General features: G+C 40.9%; 1 protein-coding gene across 2 annotated transcripts in view; it reads left to right on the top strand.

The window, feature by feature from the left end:
- Nucleotides 1-13,072, top strand: part of ZFYVE9 (zinc finger FYVE-type containing 9) — a 200,316-nt gene that overhangs the window by 54,387 nt on the left and 132,857 nt on the right. For both annotated transcript variants that reach the window (XM_058552414.1, XM_058552413.1), the window contains exon 2: nt 1,550-1,654. The gene's annotated coding sequence lies outside the window, so the exon portion shown is untranslated. The remainder of the gene's footprint in view (nt 1-1,549; nt 1,655-13,072) is intronic.

Genomic DNA, 13,072 nt, shown 5'->3' on the forward strand with positions numbered 1-13,072 from the left:
TTGAATTTTAGGCCTTATTCTTTCTTATTTTTTAGCACATCATTTTCACATCAGATAATGGAATTATATTTGTAATAATGTCAGGAAATTTCTTTTAGTGCCTCAGTTTATCCTTAAAATTAAGTGGTGTTCATTAGATCATCTCTAAGATACTTTCTTGTTCTGAAAAAGCTATGATTATATGTGAGATATTTTATACAGGTAATACGAGATTCTTAGTTTTGTTCTGATTAGTTTCAACTACTAATCTTGTTCAAGGCTAAATTAGGGTCTTAAAGAATTTCAAATTATCTCTGAGCAGTTATAGAGGCATTTAAATTGGATTACTATAGGAAGGAAATAACATTTGAGGAAGCTTGGTCTTTTGCATATTCCTGATAGTAAAGATTAATATTGGGTTAATAGATCCATTGCTGCTAAGCAGTGGAGGACGACTGGAATCATAAGAGACTCCGTTTGGAGGAAAAACAGTTGTTTGGCAATAAAAATCTTAGCAGGAAGCTTTTGAATCTCACTTCTAAAAATGCTGTATGTGAGCCAGCCCTGACGGCCTAGTTGTTAAAGTTTGAAGCTCACCGCTTTGGCAGCCTGGGTTCACTTCCCGGTCACGGAACCACGCCACCTGTCTGTCAGTTGCCACGCTGTGGTGGCGGCGGCTCACATAGAAGAACTAGAATGACTTACAACTAGAATATACAACCATGCACTGGGTCTTTGGGGAGGAAGGAAAAAAAAGAGGAAGATTGGCAACAGATATTAGCTCAGGGCGAATCTTTCCCTGCAAAAAAAAAAAAAATGCTGTATGTATAGAAAAAATATCACACTGACAGAGGACATTCTTGTGAAGCAGAAGTTTTGTTGGCTTTAGATTCTGGGATGGCCTGTTGTAATATAAAATAAGTGGTATTTTTATGAACTAACATAAAGACATTGGGTAGAAAGTGCCTGCCTTTGATGTTTCACTTTGTATTATCCATTGAAAATAAGAAATGTGGAAAAACTCTTAACTATTCATTGAAACGTTTAACTTTTGGCCTTCTTTGACAATAAAATGTGGCTGCTACAGCATTCCATGCTGGCCAGGTCTTTAAATCTGAGGATGTAATTGTAATTTATTGTTTTTTTTTTTTTCTTTTTTTGTGAGGAAGATCAACCCTGAGCTAACATCCATGCCAATCCTCCTCTTTTTTGCTGAGGAAGACTGGCCCTGAGCTAACATCTATTGCCAGTCCTCCTCCTTTTTTTCCTGTTTTCTCCCCAAAGTCTCAGTAGATAGTTGTATGGCATAGTTGCACATCCTTCTAGTTGCTGTATGTGGGACGCCACCTCAGCATGGCTGGACAAGCAGTGCATCGGTGCACGCCCGGGATCCGAACCTGGGCCGCCAGTAGCGGAGTGTGCGCACTTAACCGCTAAGCCACGGGGCGGCCCCTATAATTTATTGTTTAAACCCCGTAGCTTTTATTTGTCTGGCTGTGATAGGTTTATATGAAGAAAATTAGGGCTTATTGCTTTAGTAAATGTAATGAGCAATGTGTTTTTTCTTTAGGATCAGACAGAGCGTACTGAATCAGCAGGACTGGCTGGTGGTGCAGCAAGCATCATGAGTAAACACAGAGAAGTCTGTTCCTTATCACGTGTGTAAGAGGAAAAGGTAGGAAAACCAATGTTCTTATTTCTCTTAGAGATTGAGTTTAAGAAAACAAGTAGATTTATAGAAAACAATGCTCATGTGTATATGCTGCTTGCTTCATTTATAACATTACCTCTTGTTAAATCAGGAGTGTAGTTTTTAAAAAGATTTGACCTAAATCCAGAGGAAAAGAGTGTTTTTGAATTACTGTTAAATTATGTCAAAATACTAATTTATCTACCAGTGCCTGGCTCCTCTCTCTTAGAGTCACCTTCTACCTTGAGCATAGAAAGGTAATTTCAACATGAAAAAGAACATGAATTTGAGCAATATTGTTAAGAGAAAATACTGGTATATCTACTCAGTTAATGTCATTTATATTTCTTAGTCATCAAACAAGAGCTAAACAATTAAAACTAATTTTGCAGCAGGGAATCTAATTACATGTAATTACACAATTTAATTACATTAGTTGTGAAGAGCAATACTTTCCAGCAGAAAATTGGAAGTATTTTGTTAATTCTTGTAGAGCAGAACTCAGTGACTTTTTCCTGACGAGGAATCATGTTTGATTTCTTTCAAGTCTTATGATGATTTAAGGGATAGACAATGGCAGTGGGGAGTAGAGGGTGTTTGGGTGAGACTGGTTTCAGAAACTAATTATGCCATTCACTAACGGAGTGTTGCATACTCTGGCTGAGTTCTCTGGTTTTCCATGGAAACTTTGAGGATAGAGGCATGGGTCTGACAGTGTGTGACAGGAGACTGAGCTCCTTTTCTCTTCAGTTGAGAGTGGAGCATAGAGACTTAGCAGTAGGGCTTTCCTCACCCAAACTTTTGGGCCTGTAGTTGGCAAGGTATTTCTTGTGCCCTAGCCTTCTTACATGGGAGTGTGAGAAAGAGTGTCCTTCTCTACCTTCACCTGGCAAAATCTTATTCTTCAGGCCTCACCTCTATAGGAATTTTTTAACCCACTGCAAAGGCTATCAATAATAATAATAAATAAGCAATAATAAATTATTGGAATATTTGCTACAGTAGCCTACCCTGCCCCAAATAATATACCTCTGCCTCACTCTGATTTGGATTCACCTCTTCTTTGGCTCCATAGCACCTAATGCATTATCTACCAAATCCACAAAAATCTATTTTTCCTTTCTACAATAGCTCTTGTTGGGATGTGGTATTTCAGTCAGCCTTCTTTGCAGCTAGATGTGGCTATGTGACTCAGCTCACTAAAGAAATGTGAGGAGAAATGATGTATGCCACTTCCAGGTCTATGCTTTTAATAGACTGAGCATGCCTCCTCTACTTCCTCTTTCCCCTTACTACTAGCTCAACCTAAGATATGGCTGTAACAGAACTTTAACCATGTAGGGGAGGACTATAGTGGTGCTAGTCAAGGTGTGGCCCACCAATCTGCTGCCTTTCTTGATCTGTTATTGGTCTATGCTGAGATAAGGAATTCTGTTCTGTTTAGTTCAACTGACATTTTTTTTTTTATGGCAAGCCTTTATCCATGAAAGAAGCAGTGCATTGATTTATATTCTTCTTGAAGACTGGTACTTTTAATAAGTTTTTTTTTAAATTTTATTTATTTATTTTTTTCCCCCAAAGCCCCAGTAGATAGTTGTACATCATAGTTGCACATCCTTCTAGTTGCTGTATGTGGGACGCGGCCTCAGCATGGCCGGAGAAACAGTGCGTTGGTGCCCGCCCGGGATCCGAACTCGGGCCACCAGCAGCAGGGCGGGCGCACTTAACCGCTAAGCCATGGGGCCGGCCCAAGACTGGTACTTTTAGTCATACTGTCCTAGTGTATGATGGAAAATCAGGGTGGAAAGAACCTGGATCCCTGCACTGTACTAAGTAGAGTTGTCTGCAAACTTGGAATACTTGACCTTGATCATTATGTGAGATATAAACAAACTTCTCTCTTGTTTGAGCAACAGGAAAATTATTGGAATATTTGTTACAATAGCCTACCCTACCCTAAATAATATACCCCTGCCTCAGTCTGATTTGGATTCACCTCTTCTTTGGCTCCATAGCACCCGGTACACATATCAATTAGTACATATCACAGTGTTTTATATTTTAAATTTACTCATCCATCTCCCCTAGTAAATGTCAAGCACCTTTAGGTCAAGGCCATTGTCTTATTTGTCACTGTAACTTAATGACTAGGACAGTGCCTGGTACGTGGTAGATGCTCAGTAATCTCTGATGCATGAATGTACACATGTTCATTGTCATTAGTACATGGCATAAAGAGGAAGTGCCAGTGAAGGAGACATAAAAGGAGCAATCAGATCAGTGCTGTAAAAGTGGGACCCCTAAGACTGAGATTAAAGAGAGTGTCCAAAAGGACTCTGGTCAATAGAATAAAAAGGAAGAGGTCTAGAAGCCCAAAGACAAAAGAAGAGATCCTCAGGAAGAAACTGTACTGAATTAAGTAATTATATTCCTCTTTGAGATATACGTGTATAATATTTAGTGACTTCTATTTTGGGTAAGAGATGGATGCTTTTATATGAAGACAAGTAAAGAATTCTGACATAAGGTTTAAATCCTCTGAGAGGCCCAGCTTATGCAGTGAGAAGACTGCCCCTCTCCCAAGTCCTCAAGAGACCACACATTTTTCTTTGGAAAATGAAACTAAAGAGGCTCAAGATTTGGGGACGTTAGACACAACAGAGATCAGGGATGAGGCACCATAGTGAAAGAAGGGGGATTAAGGGAAATCCTATATATTGACAAGGGAGACTCGTCCCCTCACTCCTTCCTCTACTCTTCTTTCAGAAAGTGGCTGTTTGGTATTACATCTCTGCACCTCCCTACAGGTGATTATATGATTATTCTCTGGAGTCCAAGGAAAAGACCTACATATACTGACATTTGGACGTCTCCCAGTGAAATAGCTGTGTTCCCACCCAGTCACCAGGCAGTGGAAGCCTTCCAGTAAAGAAGCCACACATACTGAGCTTCCAGTTGGCTTTTAGTACTGTTAAAAAACAAAATTCAACTGAGTAAATTTTAAAGATCTTATTGACTTTGTTCAGTGATTCATGCGGGTAGCATCCCATCTAGCAGATAGAAAGGAGCTCTGAGGAATTATACAAAATGGAAGACTTTTATAGGCAGAAGGGAGTGGGACAGGGAAGTTTTATTAGCAAAAAGTGGATTGTTTGTGGCAAGGTCACTTTCCTTTAGAGGATAGTAGGGGTCTATCAGGCAGATTACCTCACTAGTGCTAACTAGGTAATTCCAGATGGACTGGTTTAAGATTCCATTCCTGGGAGATGCTGAAGCTGTAATTGTCTCAGTTTGGTGTTGTGGGGCTTAGCATAAGTGACTCCATTTGGGGCCCCTTGTCTTGTTTTTCATAATTCTCCCTTTTTGATCAGACTCCCAGCCTGAGAGATGTGATCAAAATTTAAGGCATTAGCGCCACTCCCAGTTACCACTCAAAAGTTCTCACAGTTTTTGCTGATCCTATGTGTGGTATTCACAGGTCATGACGGTTTTTTGTGGGGTTTTTTTGGTGAGGAAGATTGGCCCTGAGCTAACCTCTCTCAATCTTCCTCTTTTTGCTGAGGAAGATTAGCCATGAGCTAACATCTGTGCCCGTCTTCCTCAATTTTGTATATAGGATGCCTCCACGGCATGGCTATATGAGTGATGCATATGTCCACACCCGGGATCTGAACCTGTGAACACTGGGCCACCTAAGCGGACTGTGTGAACTTAACCACTATGCCACAGGGCCAGCCCTGGTCATGACGTTTTTTTGCTAAATCTATGTGGTATTCACTGGTCATGACTCCAAGTTCACATTTTTTAAGTTGGTCATTCTCTTTGTTCGTTTTCTGACGTTCTGGTCTTAGGGAGATCATTTGCTTGGTGGTTAGCGGCTGCAAACATGCTTTTAAAGCTTTTGAGAGAATATAGTGCACCAGGGAGACTACTATGATTAATATAAGCAGGGTAATTCCCAACGTCTGGAGTGCACTTTGGAGCCATGGTCCCCAAGACTCAAAGCAATCAAAATCAGATAAGTCAAAGAAAGACCCTGTTGAAGTAGTCACTTTCTTAAGCCAAGTAGCTTGTTCAGTGATCTTATGTAGCTGAGTTTCAGCTTCCCCAGAAGTGTTAATCCAGGTGCAGCAAGTGATGTTGACCACAGTGCTGACACCTCCTTGCTCAGCTAAAAGATAATCAAGGGCTACACTATTATTAAGAACAACTTTGGGCAGAAAGTCTAGAAATTTTTTTGGGGCAGTTATTGCTTTAGCAGCAGATTCTGCAATATCTTCAAGAGTAAATGAGAAGTTCCTGATTGTAGCCTCTTTTGCACTTACTCCTAGCCAGGGGAGTAGGGAACTGCCAAAGGAAGCAAATTTTGAATCATGCACGCCTCCTGTTGGTCCTTTCTAACTGGACAATGTAAATTCAGGGGAGTGGACCAGTGAGGTGTCTCAGTTTGATTGTGGACAGTTAGGGGCACAGTTAGATAACCAAAGAGGCATTGCCCAATTATGTACCAGCCATCTAGGCATTCATAGGCCTAAGGAGAATGATAAACACCACAGACAAAGGTAAATCCTTCAGGGCACAAACCACTCCCACTGAGGTGGCACTGTTATGGATTCATTTGCAGGGATTGTTGCCTTTGCCCAGTCAAGCCAGAGGTCAGTTAGGTTTCAGCGCGTTTGGGAAGTAAATCTCCTCTCCTGAAATAAAAAGTTTTAAATTCTTTGTAAAGATGGGTGCTGTTGGTGAGATCTTTTTGTGCTTGGGGGCTTGGTTATCTCTTTCATGTGTAAATAAGGTGAAAGGCTTTGAATAGTTAGGTAGCCATAGGGCAGGTTGTTTTTGCAGTGCTTGTTTTAGTCTTATAATGGTCTGCTCTTGTTAACCTTCCCAAGGAAACGGTTCAAGGACTGAAATTTTAGTAAGTTTATAGGGTGGGGAAGCCAATAGAGAAAAATTAGGAATTCATAGTCTACATTAGCCGGCCAGGCCTGGGAATCCATGAAACTGTCTGTTAGTTGTGGGCGTAAGGAATTCTTGGATTAGCTTAATTCTTTTTGGAGATAGCTGGATTCCTTCAACGCTTAGATTACGACCTAGGTAATGAGCAGTGTCTGAATATAATTGTAATTTTTCCTTAGAGACTTTATGTTCTCAGCTAACTGTTGCAACAAATAAAAGGAATCCTTTATGGACACCTTTTTGGTGACTGAGCAAGCAAGATGTCGTCTACATACTGTAGAAGGGTCGATTTCCCAGTGAACTGGAGGTTGCTTAAATCTTGATGCAGCACTTGGAAGAAATAAGAAGGGGCCTCGGTGAACCCTTGAGGTATAACTGCCCAGGTGTATTGTTGATTGGTCCAAGTAAAGGCAAATAGATACTGGCTGTTGGGGTCTACAGGGATGCTGAAGACGGCTGAACATAGGTCCACAACAGTGAACCATTTTGAGTCTGGTGGAACTTGTGATAAACAGTGTTAGGGTTTGGAACAACTGGGAAACTGGGAATAACTATCTTGTTAATAGTTCTCAAGTCCTGGACAAATTGCCATCCTGCCCATTAGATTTCTGAACTGGTAAAATCAGCATGTTGCAGGGGCTGCTACAGGGAAGAATTAGCCCCTGGGTGATTAGGTCTTCTACTGTTGGTGTGAGGCCTTGTATGGCCTTGGGCGTTAGTGGATATTGAGACAATTTGGGAAAAGGTTTAGTTACGTCTAGCTGAATTTTTATAGGTTCTGCACTTTTTATCCTTCCATTGTCAGTATTAGAGGTGCCCATATATTTTCGGTTACCTTGATTAAATTAGGGGTCTTTTGCTAGAATTCTTCCTCTTCTATATCAAGGACAGATTGTAAGGAACGTAAAAGATCAGATTCAGGTTAGTCAGGACATTCTAAGGTGAGGCCTCTCTTGGAGGCAAAATGTATTAGCCCTTTTAATTTAGAAAGGCGATCTCTACCTAATAGATTGACTGGAGCTGTATGACATAGCAAAAAGAAATGTTTTTCAGTAAAAAGTCCGGGAGTAATTTGTACTGGTTGAGATAGAAACTCTGAATTTTATTAGATACCCTTACTATAGAAACTTCTCTTTCACTTTGAGGGATTTGTTGTCCTATCAGAGTGGGATGTAAAGTAGAGTGTAGCTCTGGTATCTGCCAGAATTTGGTAAGGTTTCTGATTAGTTTTAATTTTAGTTTCCCTTTGGCTTTTTAAAGGAATTACTGGTAGCAGTTTACCAGAGAATCCCTCAGAGTCCTGTCAGCTCTGGGAGGGGTCCATTTGGGGGCCCTCCTTCTGGGTTAGATATGGGGGCATTCAAGTAGATGTTGAAGGCATTAAACCTTTGAGGACAATCTTTTTTCCAGTGTTCCAGTTGATTACCAAAGACACATTGATCCCCTGGGCCAGTGCTTTGATGATCCCTAGGAGAGTGTAATGGGGAAGCCCCAGGTATTATTTTAGGTTTCTGGCCTTGGAGCTATGGCAGCTGTAAGGCTAATAGCTTGGTGACTTTTGTTTATGGTCTTGTTTCCAAGTTCTTTCCAGGTGCTCAGCTGTGGTCACGAGTTCAGTCAGGCCAGTGGCCTCCCATCCTGTTTTGGCCTTTTTATCAATCCACTAATCTCAGAAGATAATCCATTTACAAATACGGCAGCTAGAGCAGGTTGTGTGACATCATTTATTGTACAGAACCCAGAATGCCGTAGGAAGAGAACTTTCAGACAGGCTTTAAAGTCGGCCAAAGAGTCACATCCTTCTTTTGTTTGCATGTTTGAATAACAGACCAATCAGTGCTGGCAGGGAAGACTCTAGGAATAGCTTTTAAAAGATTAGTTGCTACTTTGTGAGCTTTTTCAGGTCCATAAGGGGACCATGTTGAAGATCAAGGATCTTGAATATCATCCTCAGGGTTATGCTATTCTGCTTCTCACATCCATTTTTGGAATGCACCAGGTCCTACCAGGATGTGCACAAGCTTTTCAGTTCTGGCAGCCCAGGGTCATAGGCCCTGATAAGGACTCTAAATTCTTCAAAAACTTAAGGGGATCCTCCCTGGGTTTAGGAAATTCTTTAACTACAGCCCTTAGTTTGGTCTTTGACCAAGGAATGAAGAGGATCACCTGCAGTCTCGGGTGGTCTTATTTTAAAAGGTAACTGTTTAATAGTCTCTTCAGAGTGGAAAGGCAATTCAGATAGAGAATTAGTAGAACATGAGTACTCAAGTAAAGGAGGATAGAGGGGAGCAGTAGGAGTCATGCCAGTCTTATTGTATTTTGATATAGGTATCTCTTGTCTTTAATTTTTCATTAGCCTTTTGCAAGGAGTCTTTCAATGAAGCTATTTTGGAATCTCGAAGCCTTTTGGAAGCTTCTGCATACTAATTAAAATAGGTATCCCATTCTGTTTGTTTGATTTGGGAACCCTTGCTTTGAAGTGCATTTCTTAAATGAACGATCTTATCTAATTGAAATGGTCCCCATAATGACCATTGTAATTCTAGATTATCTTTAGTAAGATTTTGCCATTTTTGTAGATATCTACAGCTTCCAGGACCATAGTTCTTAGACATAAAATAGGCAGGTGTGCTGAAAGGTGGCATGCTCAACTCTTTGAAACTTAAGGATCCCATTTCTTTAGCTAAGCCTTGGGTCTCTTGGAACCAAATTAATACCTAAGAGGGATATGCTGCTGGGTTGGGGATTGTGTGGTCTTTTACAGTGTTCTTTGTTGCATGGAAGTTTTCTTGAGGTTGAAAAGTGACCTGGTGTCAATCTAACCTGTTCCGTTACCAGCTTATCCTAACACGGAGTCTTAGAGTTAGGTGGTGAGCCCTCTAAGAGCTTTTAAATGCACGACCCTCGCCTACCAATTTTGCAGCTTTTGGCTTCTGAGATTACCATTAGCAGCAGTCTTTACCTCATGTACACATACCAGCAGAAATCAACAGTAACCTGACCAAGAGAAGGCCTTGTGTGCATCACCAGCAATTCCCAGTGTGGGACTGGGGGCTGGAGAAAGGACTGAACGAGCAGACCCCAACAAATGAGGACTGCGGACTGTAATTCCAATCAAATGGGGATCTGCGGACTGAACTGAGGGCTAGGGGCCTGAGTTCCAGGGGGAACTATCTGCTAGCTCTACAAGCTGACCTGCCTCGACTGGAAAGCCAATTAGACTGGGAGCTCGATGCAAAGAGAGTGGAGCTCAGAACCGAGAGGAGGGCTGGCCGGGTGGCTAGTGGTTAAGTGCGCACGCTCTGCTGTGGCGGCCCGGGGTTCGCAGGTTCAGATCTTGGGCGTGCACGACGTACCACTTGTAGAGCCTTGCTGTGGCGGCGTCCCATATAAAGTAGAGGCAGGTGGGCACGGATGTTAGCCCAGGGCCAATCTTCCTTGGCAAAAAGAGGAGGATTGGCAGCGGATGTTAGCTCAGGGCTAATCTTCCTTATTGAGAAAAAAAAAAAAAAGAACCGAGAAGAACTTACCCACAGCCCTCGGAAACAAAGAGAAAGAACTCAAAGGGTTTGTGGGTACCAGCGCCTGTGTTTCTCGCTGTTCCGGAAACCATGAGAAGTTTCCTTTGGATCTCTCTGCTGCCACCAATACGTTAAAACAAATTCAACAGAGTAAATTTTAAAGATCTTATTGGCGTTATTCAACGGTTAATGAATTGGGCAGCATCCTGTCTAGCAGATAGAAAGGAGCTATGAGGAGCTATACAAAATGAAAGACATAGGCAGAAGGGAGCAGGACAAGGAAGTTATACTAGCGAAAAGCCACTTGGTTGTGGCACGGTCACTTTCCTTTAGAGGATGAAGACGGGTTTAAGATTCCATTCCTGGGAGAGGCTGAAACTGTGATTAAGTATTAAGTCTCGGTTTGGTGATGTAGGGCTTAGCATAAGTGACTCCATTTTGGGCCTGTTGTCTTGTTTTTAACAGTACTTGATTTGTTCAGTCGATATGCATTTGGGGAAAGCCTTCAGTGTGAAAGAGACCAAAACACAAAAGTACAAAAGAGGAACTTGGAGGAAATAATATTGGAAACAAGAGGAAATTTGAAGGAATAAATAACCCCAAACTGTAGGTAATTATATCAGAGAGGTAAGAGAAGAAATTAGATCCGTGAAATAAGATCAAGATGCCATAAAAGGATCAGAAAAAGAAAGTACTCTGGAAATTAAAAATGTGATAGACACTTTTGGTGCATTTTTTAGAATTTTAAAACTATCTCAAGTTTATAGAAAAGTCAAGTATAGTTCAAAGAACTTTTTTTCTCTGAACTATTTGAGAGTTTGTTGCTAGTTACATGCCCTATCACCTGTGAAATTGTGTTTTTCCTGCAAACAAGGACATTTTCCTACGTCACCACAATACAGCCATCACAATCAGGAAATTAACATTGATGCATTACCACCATCTAATTCACAGACCTTATTCAAGTTTTGCCAGTTGTACAAATAATGTCCTTTATATCAAAAGGATCTCGTTTAGAATCACATGTTGTATTTAGTTGTCATGTCTCTTTAGACTCCTTCTGTCTGGAACAGTTCTGTGGTCTTTGACTTTCTTGACCTTGACACTTTTGAAGATTTCTGACCAGTTATTTTGAGAATGTTCGTGTTTGGTTTTAGTTTGTCTGAAGTTTCCTCATGACTAGATTCAGGTTTTTAGTGGGAATATCACAAAAGTGGTGGTGATTTTTTTTTTTTTTTTAGATACAGTCACGCACTTCATAATGGCGTTTTGGTCAATGATGGACCACGTATATGGCAGTGGTCCCATAAGATTATAACAGAGCTGAAAAATTCCTATTGCTTAGTGATGTAGCTGTCGTAACATCGTAGCGCAGTGCGTTACCACATATCAGTGATGCTGGTGTAAATAAACTTACTGTGGTGCTAGTCATATAAAAGTATAGCACGTACAATTATGTACAGTACATAATACTTGATAATGATAATAAATGACTCTTTACTGGTTTATGTATTTACTGTACTATTTATCATACTTATTATTTTAGAGTGTACTCTTTCTACTTATAAAAAAGAAGTTTGCTGTAAAACAGTATGCTGTGTTTATGCCAGCAGCAGCCTCATACATCTCGTTTTTACTGCATTTCTTGATTGCATTATTTTCTCTCGTGCTTGATTTAATCTCACGTTATTTTGGTCATCATGGCCCCTAAGTGTACAAAATCCACTGCTAATGTTGCCAGAAAGAGGCCACGTTGAGTGATTGACCTGAAACGAAATTAAAAGTGATTAAGGAATATGAAGGTGAAAAATCAGTGGTGGTTATTGTTCACCAGTTAGGCATATCCTATTCCACCATAGCTATGATCTTGAGGAACAAAGTGATGGAAGCTCTTAAAGGCTCTGCTTCTTTGAAGGTCATGAGACTAACAAAAATTCGAGAAGGGCCTATATATCAGACAGGGAGAAACTTCTAATGACCTCTGGATTGAAGACTGGACACAGAAGTGTATCTCTCTCAGCACCATGGTGATCACGGCCAAAGTAAAAAGTTTGTCTGCAATAGTGAAAGAAAAGGCTGGACTCAACTATGATGTTGAATTTACTGCTAGCTCTGGGTGATTTAAAGGATTCAAGAATCATTATTCATTACATAATGTGAAAGTGAGTGGTGAGTCTGTGAGTGCTGATATGAATGCAGATGAAGAATTTTTGGAAACTCTAGATAAGCTGATTGTGGAGGAAAATTACTTGGCGAGCAAATATTCAGTATGGATAAAACTTCGCTATTCTGGAAACATGTCTGAAAGGACTTTTCATCCATAAGGAGGCCAAGTCAATGCCAGGTTTCAAGGCTTTTAGGGACAGGATAACAGTCTTGCTCAGGGGCAGTGTTGCAGGCCACAAATTGAAACCCTTTGTGATCTGGCACAGTGAGAAACCCAGGGCCTTCAATTATATCAGTAAGTACACACTGCCAGTGTACTACAGGAGCAATAAGAAGTCGTGGATGACCCAGCTCCTCTTCCAAGATGCCCTCCTGAATTGCTGTGCCAGCAAAATGGGAGAAGTACTGTTTTGAGAATAACATACCTTTCATGTTGCTTATGTTGATAATGCTCCTAGACATCTTCCTTTTATTGGTGATCTTCATCCCAATAGCAAAGCGGTGGTTCTTCCTACAGACACCACCTCTTTGATCCAAACAATGGATCAAGCAGTTATAGCAGCTTTTAAGGCTTACTACCTGAGGAGGACCTTTGCCCAGGCTATTGCTGCTACTGAGGAAGTCATTGAGAAGACACTGATACAATTCTGGAAGGATTACAACATCTATGACTGTATCAAGAACCTTGCTTGGGCTTGGGGTGATGTCACGAAGAAGCGTATGAATGGCATCTGGAAGAAGACACTCAAGAGGTTCA

Source organism: Diceros bicornis, chromosome 13 (genome assembly GCF_020826845.1).
Source record: "Diceros bicornis minor isolate mBicDic1 chromosome 13, mDicBic1.mat.cur, whole genome shotgun sequence".
Taxonomy (NCBI): Eukaryota; Metazoa; Chordata; class Mammalia; order Perissodactyla; family Rhinocerotidae; genus Diceros; species Diceros bicornis.